Source organism: Numenius arquata, chromosome 1 (genome assembly GCF_964106895.1).
Source record: "Numenius arquata chromosome 1, bNumArq3.hap1.1, whole genome shotgun sequence".
Taxonomy (NCBI): Eukaryota; Metazoa; Chordata; class Aves; order Charadriiformes; family Scolopacidae; genus Numenius; species Numenius arquata.
The window spans coordinates 59,873,077-59,888,980 of NC_133576.1; the positions used below are offsets into that span (position 1 = coordinate 59,873,077).

The following is a 15,904-nucleotide window of genomic DNA, read 5'->3' on the forward strand; positions in this document are numbered from 1 at the left end:
TTCAGAGGCCTTGAACTGGAAGAACCACTCATGTGACAATACAACAGTTCTATTACCCCAAGCTCTGTTTACCTCACTTGAACCAACTGAGTTAAAACCTCTAAGTCAGTCCTCTTTTCTGCTATTAATTCTCAAATGCAAGTAGAACAGGGACTAAACCCCTTCAGGACTTTCAATCTCTGTCACACAGCCATGCTTGTTCTCTGCAAAGGCGCCAGCCATGACCCAGTTTCATTCTGGGTCATGTACTGTCCTATGTACCAAGAAATAAGTGAATAAGATTGCAATTTTCTATTTGTACCAAGGATTCCACCCAGTGTAGCAGCAGCCGCATGCTTACCTGCAGAAACTCAAAAGATGGACTGCCAATAGTCGCCACCCTCTTCACAAGAAAACAAACTCAACTTCAAGAATATACATACTGATGGTTCATATAAAACCTTAACAAAATATATAGGAGCAGAAAGCAGTGGGGAGAGGGGAATAACCAACCAGTTTGCATGCTGCAGAGAAATACCCTCAAACATCAATTGTACACACAGAAATTTGTTACTAGAAGATGACCAAATCAGCACTTAACCGAGTGCTCTACCAAATGTAAACAGAAAGGATTGCACAAAAACTTCTCCAAAAAGGTGATGTTGAAAAGCCCTTCTTCAAAAGGCAATACAAAGTATAACGTAAACTAGCAGAGAAAACTAAGATCACCATTTTTTTAATCTATATTAATCTATATTAATTCCCATACAACTGATAGAGGTTCTCTATCTAGGGGCATACGTCTATTTCAAGTCTGATTTACTATAGGATGATTGTTCAAAAACACTAAGAGGAGACTAGGTGACAGCACAAATCAAAGCAAAACAAAGGATTTCAAGGGGACATTTACAGCTGGTTTTGAGTCTAAGGACCATAAATTTCAAAACCTAACTTACTCTTCAAAATCCCATTGAATTTCAACAGCACTTAGACATGTTACTCTCCGAAACACCACAGATTTTAACTTTCAAGTGCATTTTCCTAGCATTAAATAGGACTGGTCAGGCAGAAAGTTACTATGCTACTGTCTACCTATCCAAATCACACACTTCTTTGGAGGCATCTCATTCCTCAAGATGATAATGCATTCACTCTATTTCTTCACTTTACCCAAAGTAAGAGTCCAATAGAGATGAGACATTTGGTATAAAGTAGTTAGTTACAAATAAACTGAAAAGCAAAGATATGACAGACTTGTTTCCTATGGCCCTGATACATAAAGATGCCAGCAGTGGAACTACGATAACTCACATAAGACAGGATTTTCCACTTTACCATGAGTATCCAGAAACATGGTTCTGCTCTCTCTGGCCACTTTTTTTTTTTTTTAATTGCATACAGAGTTTACATAGCAAAATGTAACCTTTCTTTATTTGTAACTCAATTTTTTCTGGTCTTCATCTTTCTGGAGAAAAGCCTAACAATGTTAGGCTTTGGAGTCTGCAAAAACAAAATAGCCAAAATTTCTATCAAAACAAAAGTGGTTATAAAAGTCCAGCTTGGGAAGAGTCGGGGGGTGAAGCCACTCAAAAGCATTTAAGCACAGAAATTTATTTAGCATCAATCTTGCATCTAATGGTAAAGGTTCGGTACCACTCTAGACTACCAGCTTACCTGTACATCAGTGGTAATATAGAATGGGAGAGAGGATTTCCAAGTCCGTCATCTTCACCTTGCCAAACCACTGTCCCCAAGCTAACTTTAAAAAGAAAAGGGCAGTAAATAAGGTACAGGAAGCCTATGGCTTACATAAAGCACTCAAAGTAAAGCATCTGCTGATATGCATATTAGAAATTTTCTCAATAGTGCATTTTGCATGTTTGCATAGCTGTTACAGATAGATGCTATCGATGCTACTATAATTTAAAAATAAATAAATAAATAAAGTGTACCACTGTTAAATCACTGCCTTCTTCCCCTCCTCCTCTCCCAATTTGGTTCCCTGATTTTCACTTATTTGCATGCCTCTTCACCTTTAATTTTCTTCTTTATTTAGTATCTTTCTCCATCACTTCTGTTAGTCTTTCTAACCTCTCCTTTTGCTATGTGATTTCTTTTTTTCCATTTTACTTTATGGTTTCCTTGTCCTTCACTCTCTGCCAACTTGACTTTTTTCTCTTTTCCTGCTTTTCATAAGAATCATAGAATCAGAGAACATCTTGAGCTGGAAGGGACCCATAAGGATCATTGAGTCCAACTCCCTGCTCCTCACAGGACTACCTAACACTAAACAATGAGAGTGTTGTCTAGAGATGCTTCTTGAACCCTGACAGGTGTGGTGCCATGACCACTTCCCAAAAATATGGAATGCTTCACAAACTTGCATGTCATTCTTGTGCAGTGGCCATGCTGTACACTTCTCTGTATCGTTCCAATTCTAGTGGATGCGCTGCCAAAGTGAGCACAATTGGATGTCCATTGGACGTTTCTTGTCCCTTTCCAACAGCCCCAAATTAGCAGACCTGCTTAGATGAGAGCAGCCTGTCCGTGGCTCACTCCATCAGCTTATTCACCACGCAGAAAGAGAAACTTCAGAGTTTCATCAATTTACTGCCACACCACCAGCATTTGTAAAACCAGGAGATCAAGCAATTAAGGTACCTAACTGTGGCTATAACACTATAGGCTCACGATGAATGCTCTGAAGATCAAGGCATTCATAGCTAAAACAGTAGCATAATTTTTTTTCTTGTGGAAAATTATATTTCCTGTTATTAAGGAAGAGTCAAGGATTTGTACCATGACTGCCGTGCCACTGTGCACTATGTCACTGCTGAACACAACATCACCAATTTCCTGTTAGCAATCCTTCTTCCTATATATGACAAAATCATCACACCTTGTGAATTAACCTGCCCCATCGCCAGCAGGGTTACAGCACAGCAGCTTCCCAAAAGGCTTCAGAGGCAGTGGGTTAATGGATGGTTGCTGTCCTCATCGAGGTTCAGAAGGCCAGTCTTCACCACCTTCAGTAGGGTATTAATTGCATTTTTCCTGGACCCAAAAATATATGACTGAAAGCTGAAGTGGAACATCACTGGCTTTTCCCAGAACCCACTTCATTGATTAACTGTACTCACAGCTGTGAAGATCTTTTCAACACTCAGCTTAATTATGTCTTTGCTGACACTTAAAAACCATTACTTCTTGAAATGCTTATCATGGTCGGCCATCTAAATGTGTTTATTTAGCAGAACATGAATAAGTGATGCAACTAATCACAATGCAAGTGTTATGCAGCTTCACAACATTTTTGTTGTCTGGCATAATGAGCAAGCTCAGAATAGGCGCCTGCCTGTTGGCGCTGTCTCTCTTTCAGAGAGCTTCCATTCATTTAGTAACTCCAAGCTGGCAGCTAAATCCATCATGAATGGCCAAAACACATCCATCCACCAAAGCCACAGATCTTCATTTAGGCATGTGCAGTTCAAAGTACATGCAAACTCTCCTGCTGAAAAGATTTTGGTTTTCAAGATTAAAATCCCTGACAGGTATACCAGACAAGCCTAACCCTCAAAAAATAAAGTGGAAGTGGAGACTCCTACAATTGGCGTGTCAATAGAAACACACAGATGAGAAAAGGGCTGATGGCAGACCAGCACACAGCTACCTCTCCACACAGTATGCAAAACTGCCTGATGCTAAGAAAATAGTTTTGCACTCATATTTGCAAGTTCCAAACGAAATGTGAACTCCTTTCCGTTTCTGATGCTAAAACAGTGTAAATTTAAATTGATAAGATTATCTTTTTGTCAGAGAAGAAGAGAAGACCGCTCTGTCAAGTGAAGCATTTTTTGATGTTCAGACTACCTCAGTTCTGGGCAACCAGGTTTGCTGCCTTTTGAGCACAAAATCTAGCCAAGTATTTCTCCCTGAAAAGACAGCTGGCTCTCTGCTTTTTTTGAGCTGAGAGCAGCTTCCTCCAGTTAGGATGAAACCCCACACCAGCCAACCTTTAATCTTCTACTTACCATTCAACAACCTAAGCAAAGCGTATCCTCAGCCTCTGCAAGAGGCTGAAGGAAAATCAACTTCTTTTCTTGCCTCCTGGTGAGTCACAGCACCGCTAGAAATGTAAAAAAATAAATATTTCTTTTATTTAATCCACATTTTCCTTGAGGCTACAGACCCTTTGGAAGTCCCTGAGCAATATTAGTTCTCCTCCTGCCCTCACTGCTACAGTATTATACAGTAACGTAGAATTTGCCTAGTCTTCCTTAAAATAGGTGAAACTGCCAACTGACAGAAAATCAACAGCCTCTGGTACCTACAGTGAACTCAGGCAAAACAAAGTGGGAGCTCAAAGCGCTGCTGAAATATATGAACTGTGGAAGAATATACAAAAAGCAGGGAACAGGAGATAAATACAGAAGGACACAGAAGAAGAAATGCAGTTAAGCAGGAAGTCCACTAAGAGGAGATTAATTCGGAAAAACACACATTCAAGTACAACTGCAATTCTACAAAATGCAAATATTCAGACAGGAAATAAGAATCAAAAAATAATTATTATATTTTGCAAAGGGAGAATAAATGCAACTGAATAACACTGTTCAGATGCTTGGGGGTTTTTTTTTTGTTTCATTTTGTTTCATTTTTCTTTAATCTTCACTGGTAGATCCTCATGACACCCCAATGCCCTCTCAAATCAATAAAAAACTAGTAATTAAAAAAAATTCCACTTCAGCATCCCAATACGCCTGTGGGTAACACCACATACAACGTCATGGAAACAGCAGGAAAAAAGCCAGCTATCAAATAATTGACTACTGCTCAAAGCACGTATGTTCAGGACCTGGGTCCTGGTTTCCTACAGGACAGAGACTCGCAGTAAATGTCAGTGTGCTATAAACATTATTGCACCAATTGATTTTAAAGACCAGTTAAAAGCTATTGTCTGTGACAGACCAGGTAAGCCAAACAATCTGCATTCAGGGACTAAGCAAATCACATTTGGACTTGAAATATTTTGACCTCAGTCCCACAACTGCTCCCAGCAGAGGTCCAGCAATGAATACCGAAGCCCTTTTTCTCCTGCCTCTGTCCCAGTCCATACGTGAGCTCCTTATGTGCCTCTCTCTTTCACACTTAGTAAGCAAAAACATCTCTTCAGACCTCAGTAACAACCTTCCCAACTTATCTGACTGCTAGAGGGCAGGGAAAAAAAAAAAAGACAAAACAAAATCTCTTCCAACAGAAACAGAATTGGTAGCCTTCAAAAAGCAGATGTTGTAGTAAGATGTAAGGACAGTGCTATCACAATTTTAAATCGTGTGCAAATGTCAGAAGATGACAGACAAAGAGAAAAATAAGCACAAAACAAATTCATAAAATGTCAAGAGTCTTCCTGCACAGCAGATTACTGCAGGGCATGGGGCAAGGCAGCAGCAGGAGCACAGGAGCTTAAAATACAGCAGCAGCCCATGAACTAGAGCAGCGATGACGCTCACCAACTCCATATACATTTCAGGATTATTTCTTCAGATCTCAGCAACACTCCCAGTAAAAGACTCATCCCAATACAGCCCCCCATCCCAATATGGCTCCCCCTTCCACGGACTCTGAACTTCATTTTCACTGCAGCACAGTACACCAGAATACTTCATAGTGCTTGTTTTGCTTTTAAATCTGGTCAAAAGATACTACACATGCAGGGCACCTTCTAAAGAGGGCTGGTTCAGCAATCAACAGTTCAGTAATAAACAGTTTGACCTACAGAGCTTTGACTCCTCTAGTACAAGTGTTTATAAATCTTGGAAATAATTTTATTACATATTCTTTTTTACACTAGATGTGCATCAAAAGCCAATTTTCTTCCAGTAATGCTTTTGAAGACAGTTCACTTTTCTTCCAAAACTCCTATTAATCTTGTAAAAGAGAGTAATAATGTGAATCCAACCAATATAGTCTAAAATATTTCTGCAGTTCAACATATTCTTAATTCACTTGACATCTGAGCCACTGCGCATTCACTTTCACGATCATTTACACAATTAGGTTTACAGCAGAACACACACGCTAGGCTTCCACAGAAACTGAATTTAAAAACTAATTACCAATACATATTCCCACCAAAACCTACAATACATAAATGGTTCTCAGCCAGATCAGAGAAGTTAACAGATAAGGTACTTATCTAGCCCAGAATATGGCAAAGGAGTTAGCAATCTCGGTAGCAAATCAAAGCAATGAGGCCTCAAAAACTGGACTAATTGTGAACATTGGAACATTTGGAGAAGACTGGTGCTCTGCCAGTCACATCAAGAACAGAGGAAGACAAAATTCATTAAATAAATTATTCATTAGTATTTAACAACTCAGCACTGGATCCAATATTTCTCTTTTGGCTAAAGAACAGTGCTACGAATCCATCCACTTGTAACTGCACTGCTGAAAAAGTTAATGTCATTTATTGACAGGTTAATTTATATTGTCACCTTAATTAAAAAAAGATTATCTTATCACTTTCTGACTGAAATGAAACTGCAGGTGATTGGGAACAATGTATCTACAGGCTAATGAATGATTTGAAGCGATTCAGTGTCCAATTAACACCAGCATCTGGTTTGGGGATTCTGTTCCCCTCTCAAAGCGTTAGGCCTATATTAATTATACTTTTAGTTAGTAGTAACATAAAGTTTCAATCTTGATGTTATCCTTCAAGCAAAAATTCAGAAAATAAAATGGCCAGGACCTAGAACTCGTACAAGCAGAAGCAAACATGTAAAGCAGTAGTAGGAAACCTTTCCTAGCCTGATTCCAACAGCTATCCCAACGCAACGCTAACTCAAGAAGTAAGTGTCCCGTGTGTCCAAGACACAGGAACAGCAACTCACCAGAGACTTGGGGTGTAGGGAGGAAGTATCCTTTGACTCACTACAGTCTTGAGCATCTGAGATGAATGAACCCACATTTGCCTTCTGCCCGCTCACTAACACTGGATTTAGATTAGTCAAACATAATTTCTGAAATACAATAGGGTTTTTTTTCCATAAAACACTCATCACTAACTTTACTAGCTAAGACCATAACTATACAACTAAGATAAATACTGCTCTCTTTTTTTAAGTCCAAACCTGGCTTGGCATTTTAATACTGTGAGCACGGGTGGACTTAAGAGTATCTCATTCATGTATCATATGCCAGCTCTGTTATTGTTTAGGAAAGTTATAGTGTCATTTCTTTAGGGGACTTTTACAACTAACACCAGGCAAGGGATGTTACCTTGGTCTACCGAATGGTCACTTGAGAATAAAACAAGTACTTATTCCTGAGAGTAAATGAGAAGTGGGGTCAAGCTGTGTAGTTGCCCAAAAAAAAAGCCAAGTACCATCTTTGCTGTGTGATATTATCCTATATCTTTTCCCCTTCCTTTTTATTGTGTCGTTATTGTACCTTCCAATAGAAAATTATGAGAACTGCGACCAGCACTAATTTGAATCCAAATACTGGAAAGCTTCGCAAAAAGGCTTCAATGACCATACATATGCTCCTACCTGAAAATCTACAGAAAAAGAAAACCCCAACAACAAAATCACACCCTTGCTTCTCATGAATGCTTACTTTTAATTACGTCATCACTCCAACTAGATCACACTTCAACTTTCTTTCAGAAGCAAGGCAGAAAATCTTTGCTTCTGCCTCTTTTTAACACAACTAACTGTGTTACTAGGTTTCCCTTTGCTTTTTATTTACAACGATTTCTCATCCTTCCCTATAAACTAAAGCAATTTTATCCCACCCATGTAGCAGCTTTATGCAACTGTTGCCAAGACAATAAATTAACAGACTCTTGGACTGATCATGCAAGATAATTCTTTTTTGGTTGTTATATCACTAACCTACAAACAACTCTCCCCTGCCAGGCCTGAAGCTCAAACTCTGCTCCTGGTTTCCATTATTGTGCTGTTGCCTACCAAACAGTTCTAATACAAAGAAGCAATATACCAAGCTTCTTTCTAGCACTTGGCTCCCCAAGATGATCAAAATTACATCTTTTCTTCATGCTGTAAGAGGTCTGTGCTGCACATATAAAGGTTCAGGATTCATGTTCTGCCAACAGTATACCTACAAGAAACTCACAGTTGCAAATTGCTTTAAAGGAGGAAAAAAAAAAAAAAAAAAAAGAAAAGAGAGGTGGGTGTTTTTAAAGTTTCTTAGTATTTTGAAAGTGAACCCAAATCGCTGTCGAAATAAAACTTTAAGATACATGGGTAAAAGCCAAACTGTATGAGCAGATGCATGCAACCTTCTGCTTCTCCTTACCCTAAAGAAGCTCCAAATCCAACATACTTACACTGTCTCACACCTCTCTCTTTTCCTGCCATAATTATCCCCCTCTGCCCCATGGACCAAATCTGGAGACTTTTCCCTGAGTTGTGCAGTCTCTATCCTTTCTGTTCCCAACATCCTTTCCTCCTACACTGCACGTGCATCTTTTAGCGCAACCAAGAAATAACTGAAAGAACAAATAAATGCAATGTAACATTTCTATCCTCCTATTGTGACTAAAGAAAGGAAATCTTTACTGAAGGCATATAAACTAATGCCCTATTAAGAACAGCTGCAAATATTCAATGCTGTCAGAAAGCCAAAATAGAGTATCAGCACAAACCAACTGCTATGCCAGCTATCCCTAGCCTTTAATCTGTACCTCCTTTCACAGAGATGGAGATAGATGTTTCAATACTATAACATGCATAAGGTAAATTAAGCAGTCGCCTGAAGTCCGCTAGAAACCTCTCAGTCTTGAGGCAGTAACAAAAACAAAAACATAGCTTGAAATTATTTATTAAAGCTGTAATAAAAATCATCTGGTAAGTACTGTCCACTCTTGATAAACTAGTGATGACTGCACAAAACTACAAAACTAGAGTTGCCTGAGTTAAACCTCACTTGATTTCCAAGGGAAACACTTTGAAAAAGCGGAAAGAAATGAAACTAACTCAGTTGCTATGAAATGTCTCACGGAGCAAATCCCTCTGGGCTTACTGACATGTCTGATAAGAGATTGTTTTCAGTTTAATTCACAACAAGGCTCCTCCTTTGATTTCTTAGGAGATGTACACTGAAGTTAAACAAACAACTAACAATAAAATGTTAAAATGCCTCTTCTGCTCAAAATGCCCAGCTCCTATTTCTCTTACCTGGTTAAAGAGGAAGGGTGTCCTTTATAAAGACTTCCTGGGAGATATGACTAATTTCATAGTATTTTTTTCCTTCTGGTAAACTATTCCGGTTATTTTCTCTGAAAGCTCAACTTAACAAGTTGAACAACACATACTATTCAGATTCACCAACAGCATGTCTAACAAACTTCACTTCCATGGCAATTAGCATATCTTGGCACTGTCCATGGGGAACACTGACCAAAACCATCAAAACTTTCCTTTAATTTTTTATTATTTTTTTTTTTTTAGTTTTGGTGGTTTTTTGCAGCAAATAAAAGACTCTTCTAATGTAACGGCTAGATCTTTGTCTCCAGATGAAACATTCAGATTTTTTTTTCCTCTTTTAAATGGTAGGTGTTTTAAGCTTGGCTGCTCATACTCTTTTCTTTTCCATGAGCAAGCTAACATCCAAACATCACCTCTCATGCATTTTCACCATTAGCATCATTAGAAGGCGGGGTGGGAAGCATCCCAGAGGGTATCTCAGGCTGGATTGCCAAATACAGAAACTCAGAGAGGAACAGAAGGGTAGGAAGAGCGTAAATAAGGCCTGTCATCTATCAGTGAATCAGACTTGCTAAGGTTTTCCTAAGTGTCGTGAAGAGCTTTCCTAGGCATACAGGAACACTGATGATTACAACCGCTTCACAAACCTTTTTGATAGAAATCAGGCAAATTTCCACTCTTCATCTGAAATCCCATCTGATACCTGCATGCCCTCCTTGCAATAACCTCGGACACAGAGGTGTGCGGTACCCGAGTCAGAGGCTGAGGGTGCAGACTTGTGTGTTTCATTACCCAACTCAGAAAGCCATCCAAAGGGAAAGTCCCTTTGGGCAGACCTCCCTTGCACTGAATACAGCCATGCCATAAGTGAGTGAAGGAGATGGTCAGGGTGTCAACATGAGGTGAAGAAGAGGAGGCCAGGGAGTGTGGGAGATGAGCTAGCTTTCTCCTGAATCAACAAACTGGTTCAAGGAAACACAGCCAGGAGCTGCAGAGGAGAAGGAGAAAGAGGTTGGCCATTTCTCTTGTCAGCAGTATACACCTAAACCATACTATATGTATGGTAGAACCACATGATATGTCAATAAACAGAACTGGCAGAAAACAAGTCTCACCACTCCCAGGAGATTTTCCTTTGCTGCACCTGGTGAATCCAGTACAAGTGTGTGCACCATCCAGGACATCACTACTTAAATGAGAGCTCAAAATCCTTCCTCCCACCTGGACCCCTCCCAGCATAGCCCCCTTGCCGTGATCACACCTTCCCCACCGCCTGGGCACACTCAGCCCCAGCAGCAGGAATGCTTTTCCTCCTCTTCTCTCCCTCTAAAATCCCAGTTCCCTTGCTTTTGATCCACCATTACTTGCCAACTGCTCCCTCAATGTGTTGCCTTCCCTAATAGTTTATATAGGTTATATATGGTGCAAATTATACATGTGAAAATATGATACTTGTTTTTACAGTTGAACAACAACAAAAAAAAACCAACCACAAAAAAGCCATAAAAACCAACTCCCCCAAAAAAATAAACAGCAGAAATGAAAGTGCATAAATCAATAGAAAGAAAGCAGTAATAATGTTTCACAGACAGCAGAAAAGGGGAATCCTATTTAAAACAAGAACTCGGGAGCCAGAAGTACCTCACACTGAACAAAGAAACTGAAAACAAAACCCATTAGAAGCAATCCAGCCTTTACTGAAACATATACACATCATCATTAACAATAATAAATTTGGCTCTTCATGTGTAATAACCGCATGCTAGCCTCACTTTATATTTGTAATGGCCATTAACGTCAAGAGCAATTGTGCACATGGGCACCCCGCTGCCCCCGTGTTGCTCCTCCTTGGTCTGCAGCCTGCTCTGCAGAGCAAGCCACCCTCTCACTGCCACTCCTTCCCTCTAATCTAACTCACGAACGGAAACAAGGAAAACAGCTGGGGCAGCTGAACTGAGCCAAATTTAGAAAAATGCTCCTTTTTTTTTTTTTTCATAATACTCACAATAATTTTGTACTATTAAGAGAGCACCAGAAAGGTAAATTGTAACTGTCTGCTCACACAGTACTTAATTCAAGACAGCACATACTGGAGCACTGCAAGGACAGAATCCATCACAATCTGTGCTTTGGATTTTGATGATTGATGGTTCAGATGATTGCCATCATCTGACAATGGCCATGAAGACTAGGAATATAGAAAATGCCAAAAACAAAGAAGCATCAATCCAGCAAAGTTCATCCAGGATACCCCACCTTCCACTTTACACAATACACAGGAGGCAGGGGAAGCGTAATATTCCTCCTGCTCACCATTTTGGCAGTATCCTCAGAGGCTGAAATTTTAACAGGAAAAAACTAAAAAATATCTCCTCAGTGTTGTTCAGGTTCAGAGAGAACAAATAGCATTGAATCACTCTCATCAACGTACCAGTTAAAAAGCTCATCAACTATATGGTCATTATAATCCTCAACTGACTGAGACACAGAAATAGAGAAGTCTGAATGAATGCTATGCTACTACATATGAGGTTGAGCAAAGTGATGAAGTTCATATTGTTACTGTTCCCTTAGGAGTTCAGATGAGCCACAAAATTAAAAAAGCTAAGGTTTTTTTCACATATTAGCAAAACCACCATGAAGCTTCCAGGAACCTAACTCTAGGACACTAAAGGAATTAACTTTACAAAAGTGTCTACAATAAATAGAGAATAAACAATTCAATTGGATCAATGCTTTCTTTTCTAGCACATCTTACCTTCTTATTTTCTAAACAGAACAGACCAAGTCAAGCCACAAAAGTGCAATAATTTCATGACAGAAGGGCACAGGCAGACATATTTCTTGAGGTGGACTTATTTCACCCATTTGTCAAAAGCTACACCAAATCCAAATCCATCACTACAGCTACCAAATCTAAAGACTTCACAAAAAAAAGAGAAACCCTTACAATTGTAAATTGTGAATTTCAATGGTTTTGCCTTAACTAAAAGACCAACAGAAAATGCTCACATAGCTAACGTTTAATTCTCGGGTTTATAAAAAAACCCTGCATTAGGCAATTCTTGCATAAGTCTGTAATTCACTGCCAGTCCCTCATGTACTTCTAATACTTATTATTTCCTCTTGCAATACCACAGGTTGTACCCACATCATCTCAAGATGCTTATTTTTGTTTTCCTTTCAACAGTAATTTCTGATTTTGCTATCTTCTTTGCAATGATTTAAACAACATACTTATGAGTCTTTTAGATAAGGACATGGAACAGACCAGTCCTCCAGAAACCTTGCTTGTCAGTGCCTACTAATTTATGTAGTTATTTGGCTAAAGTAATATTCTATTACTTTATCAAGTATTTTATTACTGTATCAAGTATTATGTGACATAAGGCTAAGTTCTGTGTCTTTAAGACCTATGGTTTAGTCTTCTACCACATTAGATCTTATTTTCTTAACATATTTTAATTAGCAATTCATTTACTTAGGTCATGAGAATTCAGCAGGAAGTCACCAGGCACTTCCATCTTGTTAAACAGAAGTTGTCCGGCTGATTTCATGCATCCCATCCCCAGCTGGAGAGAAAGGGGAAGGGCACAAACAGCTGGAGGAAACAAGACTTCTACACATGCGAAAACAACCTCTTTTCACTGCAAGCAAAGCCTGATTACTGTTTTGACATCTGTCCCCAAACCTTTGCAGTATTTCTCTATTACTGAACATGCTTAACTCATCTGTAGTTGCCATGTCATTTTACTGGAAAAACACTTAACACCTGCAAAAATGAAGGAAAGTGGAGAAGAGGGGTGTAAGGAATGGCACCGCCACCACCATCAGGGAGCTAAGGAAAAGAAAGGAAGCCTGGTGGTGCTGGGGGGGGTTGAGCATCACCTTTTTAAACACACCGTGCTAAAGCCCTCCTTCAGCACAGCAAGCCGTGCCCCGGAGGCCTGGAATTTCAGTACATTTGTGAATATCTTTGTCCAGCTCCAGTCCCTTGAAAAGTTAATAAATTTGACCCACTGAATCATAATCAAGGTATGTTTCCATTACGAAAAATACCTATGTTAAAACCCTTAGAGCATTATCAGTGCACACACAACTCCTTCTTCCCCCCCCCCCCCCCCCCCCCCCCCCCCCAAAAAAAAAATCTGGCACACTTACGCAGGTAAGTAGCTAATTGTTAAAAAAACCCAACCTTGATTACACATTTTGATTTGTTTATAATCAAGAGAAGTTCATTCGGTTATCACATAAAAGCCATAATCCATTTATCTGAATAAATTCTACAGCAATTGATAACCTCCTTTGTATGCAAAGAAGTACACTACAAGTTAAACATTATATTTTGATTTTTAATTCAGTTTAAAGGAATTCCCCATCACTGAGGAAAATTATTTGATTTTATAGCAAAAAAAATCCAAAACATTGCTTCCTAAGTTAAAAAGTTACCTTTTCACCAGTTATTTCAACAGACAAAATTATTCTCCCCTTCCTGCAAAGACGAGACAGCCCTTGCAATTTTTCAGATGCTTCTTCACATCAACATGCAGGTTACTATGGAACACCAAACACCATCATGGACAGATCACACACCTTCACCCGGCACCAGTAAAATTGTCTCTGCTTTGGTGATAAGTCATGTCTGAAACCATTTTTAAAACATGAGAAGGAAAAGCTCCAAAAACTCTTGCAGTTTTAATGCAGCCTTCACAAAGACAGATCACCACTCATCCTTCACTAGTATACCTGTGACCTCAGAAAATATTTAATAAAAAGAGTTATTTTTAAATGTTATTTTTAGGCACCTAATTTTCGAACTCTCTTTGTGATACAGTCTTTAACACAGGACAAGTCACTAAACAAGCTTATTAAAGTTAAGTCTCAAAATATACTTAGTGTTTAACATTAGATGATTTGTTCATTGTAAAAGACGACCACAAAGATATTTCATAAAAATAACATCTCTAAAAATAATCCATTAACATATACTATGAAACATACTGATATTTATGACATTTCCAATAAAAATGATACTCCTTATTTTATAGCGAAATGTTATTCATAAAGACATTCTCTTTGAGTTCTGAATTTAACAGCCTTAGTTAGTCCTGTTGAAAAATAAAATTGTGATGGATACGTGCTTCCATATCGACAACATTTTGACAGTTGCATATTACAGCTTTCTCTGCTCAATATCCCATTAAGTATTTGCTTTCTAGTCACTTTTTGGAATGCTTATCTAAACCTACTTCCTATTCAAAATATTATCATAAACGCCTAACCACATCTAGGATCTGAGCATTGAAGAAAGAAAATAAAGTGTAAAGCATGTATTGCAACTCCTGTTCTTTTAAAAAGGAAAGTGAGGATTAAAAACTTTAATGGAATAGGAATAGCTCGTTGTCCTACATCAGAGAAGCATTGGCACTGGAGGTGTGAGATTCATGAGCAAGGTTCAGGATTTTGAGAGAATTATAAAAGTTAGTTATCTAGATGCTGATCTTATACCCCTCCACTTATTCGAAAGAATCATGTTTTAGACAGGAATATACAGGAACTAAGTACTAAGTACCTGAGGGTAGCTTCCATCTTTCTCCAAGTATCAGCATATTAAATAGAAAACCATACAAATCCCTACAATAAAGGAATGAGCTCCCTGCTCCATCCCAATTCAGCCCTGACACTGCAGGGGTTGGAGCCTTTCCCACAGGGATATCATCCTCCATGCCAATGCCAGCCCTTTTGGGCCACCTGGCCAACACTGCTGCTTTCTGGCTTTGCTGTCAGGATGGCAAACTGCCTTCCAGATAAAACCATGCACAAAAGAGTGAACTGATAGAGACTCAAATGAGCAAAAAACCCTGCATCTTCCCCTTAGTTCAGTTATGTGGCTGAAAGACATTTGTGTCTCAGAATTGCAAAGCAACTATTTTGGCAGTAAGAAAACAATACTTCTGAAACTTTTACCTTGTTAGCATTTCCATGAAATAAAACCCCAGTTCTTTTAAAGGCTACTTAAGGGGATATGAAAGGGGAAAAAATACTGCCTAGAAGGAGAAAAAAAAAGGGTTAGGAGTAAAACAAAGTTTCTGCCTGAAAATTATCTGCAATGGATAATTTAAGAAATCAAGTCACTGTATGTTACTTTTACTTCATTTTTTAGGAAACAAGTTAGTATCGTACTCTTGAAAGCAACAGCAGAGTTTGAGCTAGGAATACGGATACCACAATGCTTTGGTGGCTTATGACTCAGCCAAAACCCCCATTCAATTAAACAATGATGTATTTTCTGCACAAAGACAGTAAAACCATTACAAAGTTTGGTAATATGCAAAATTACAAAGTGGATTAGGAGAACAGCAGTAACATTTTATTGAGGTCATCTGTATTCAGGTCTCTGAAAGGAAGTTAGTAAATCTACAAAAATAACAATACCTATGTAATCAGTATTTGTTTCAGGTTTATTGAGGGCAGATGGCTTTGTGAAACAGCTTTAAAATTTGTTGTAGGGATTATAAGTTTTATTTTTATTAAAATGTTAATAAATATGAGTTTGAAACACTCAAGTGTGAGTAATACATATAGCTTTGAATTAAAGAAGCATAATATATACAGCTTACTCCTTTTTGTAGCTTTTAGGGAACACGTATTAAGTTACAAATGCAAATGTGATCTATTAAGCACAAACT

At 38.6% G+C, this 15,904-nt stretch overlaps 1 protein-coding gene and 1 non-coding gene across 2 annotated transcripts in view; both read right to left on the bottom strand.

Moving 5' to 3' along the window:
• FRMPD4 (FERM and PDZ domain containing 4) overlaps positions 1-15,904 on the bottom strand; it is a 424,326-nt gene that overhangs the window by 204,504 nt on the left and 203,918 nt on the right. The window lies entirely within an intron of this gene.
• LOC141473531 (U6 spliceosomal RNA) lies at positions 2,336-2,444 on the bottom strand. The gene has a single exon (XR_012463572.1). It is a non-coding gene; the product is annotated as a U6 spliceosomal RNA (small nuclear RNA).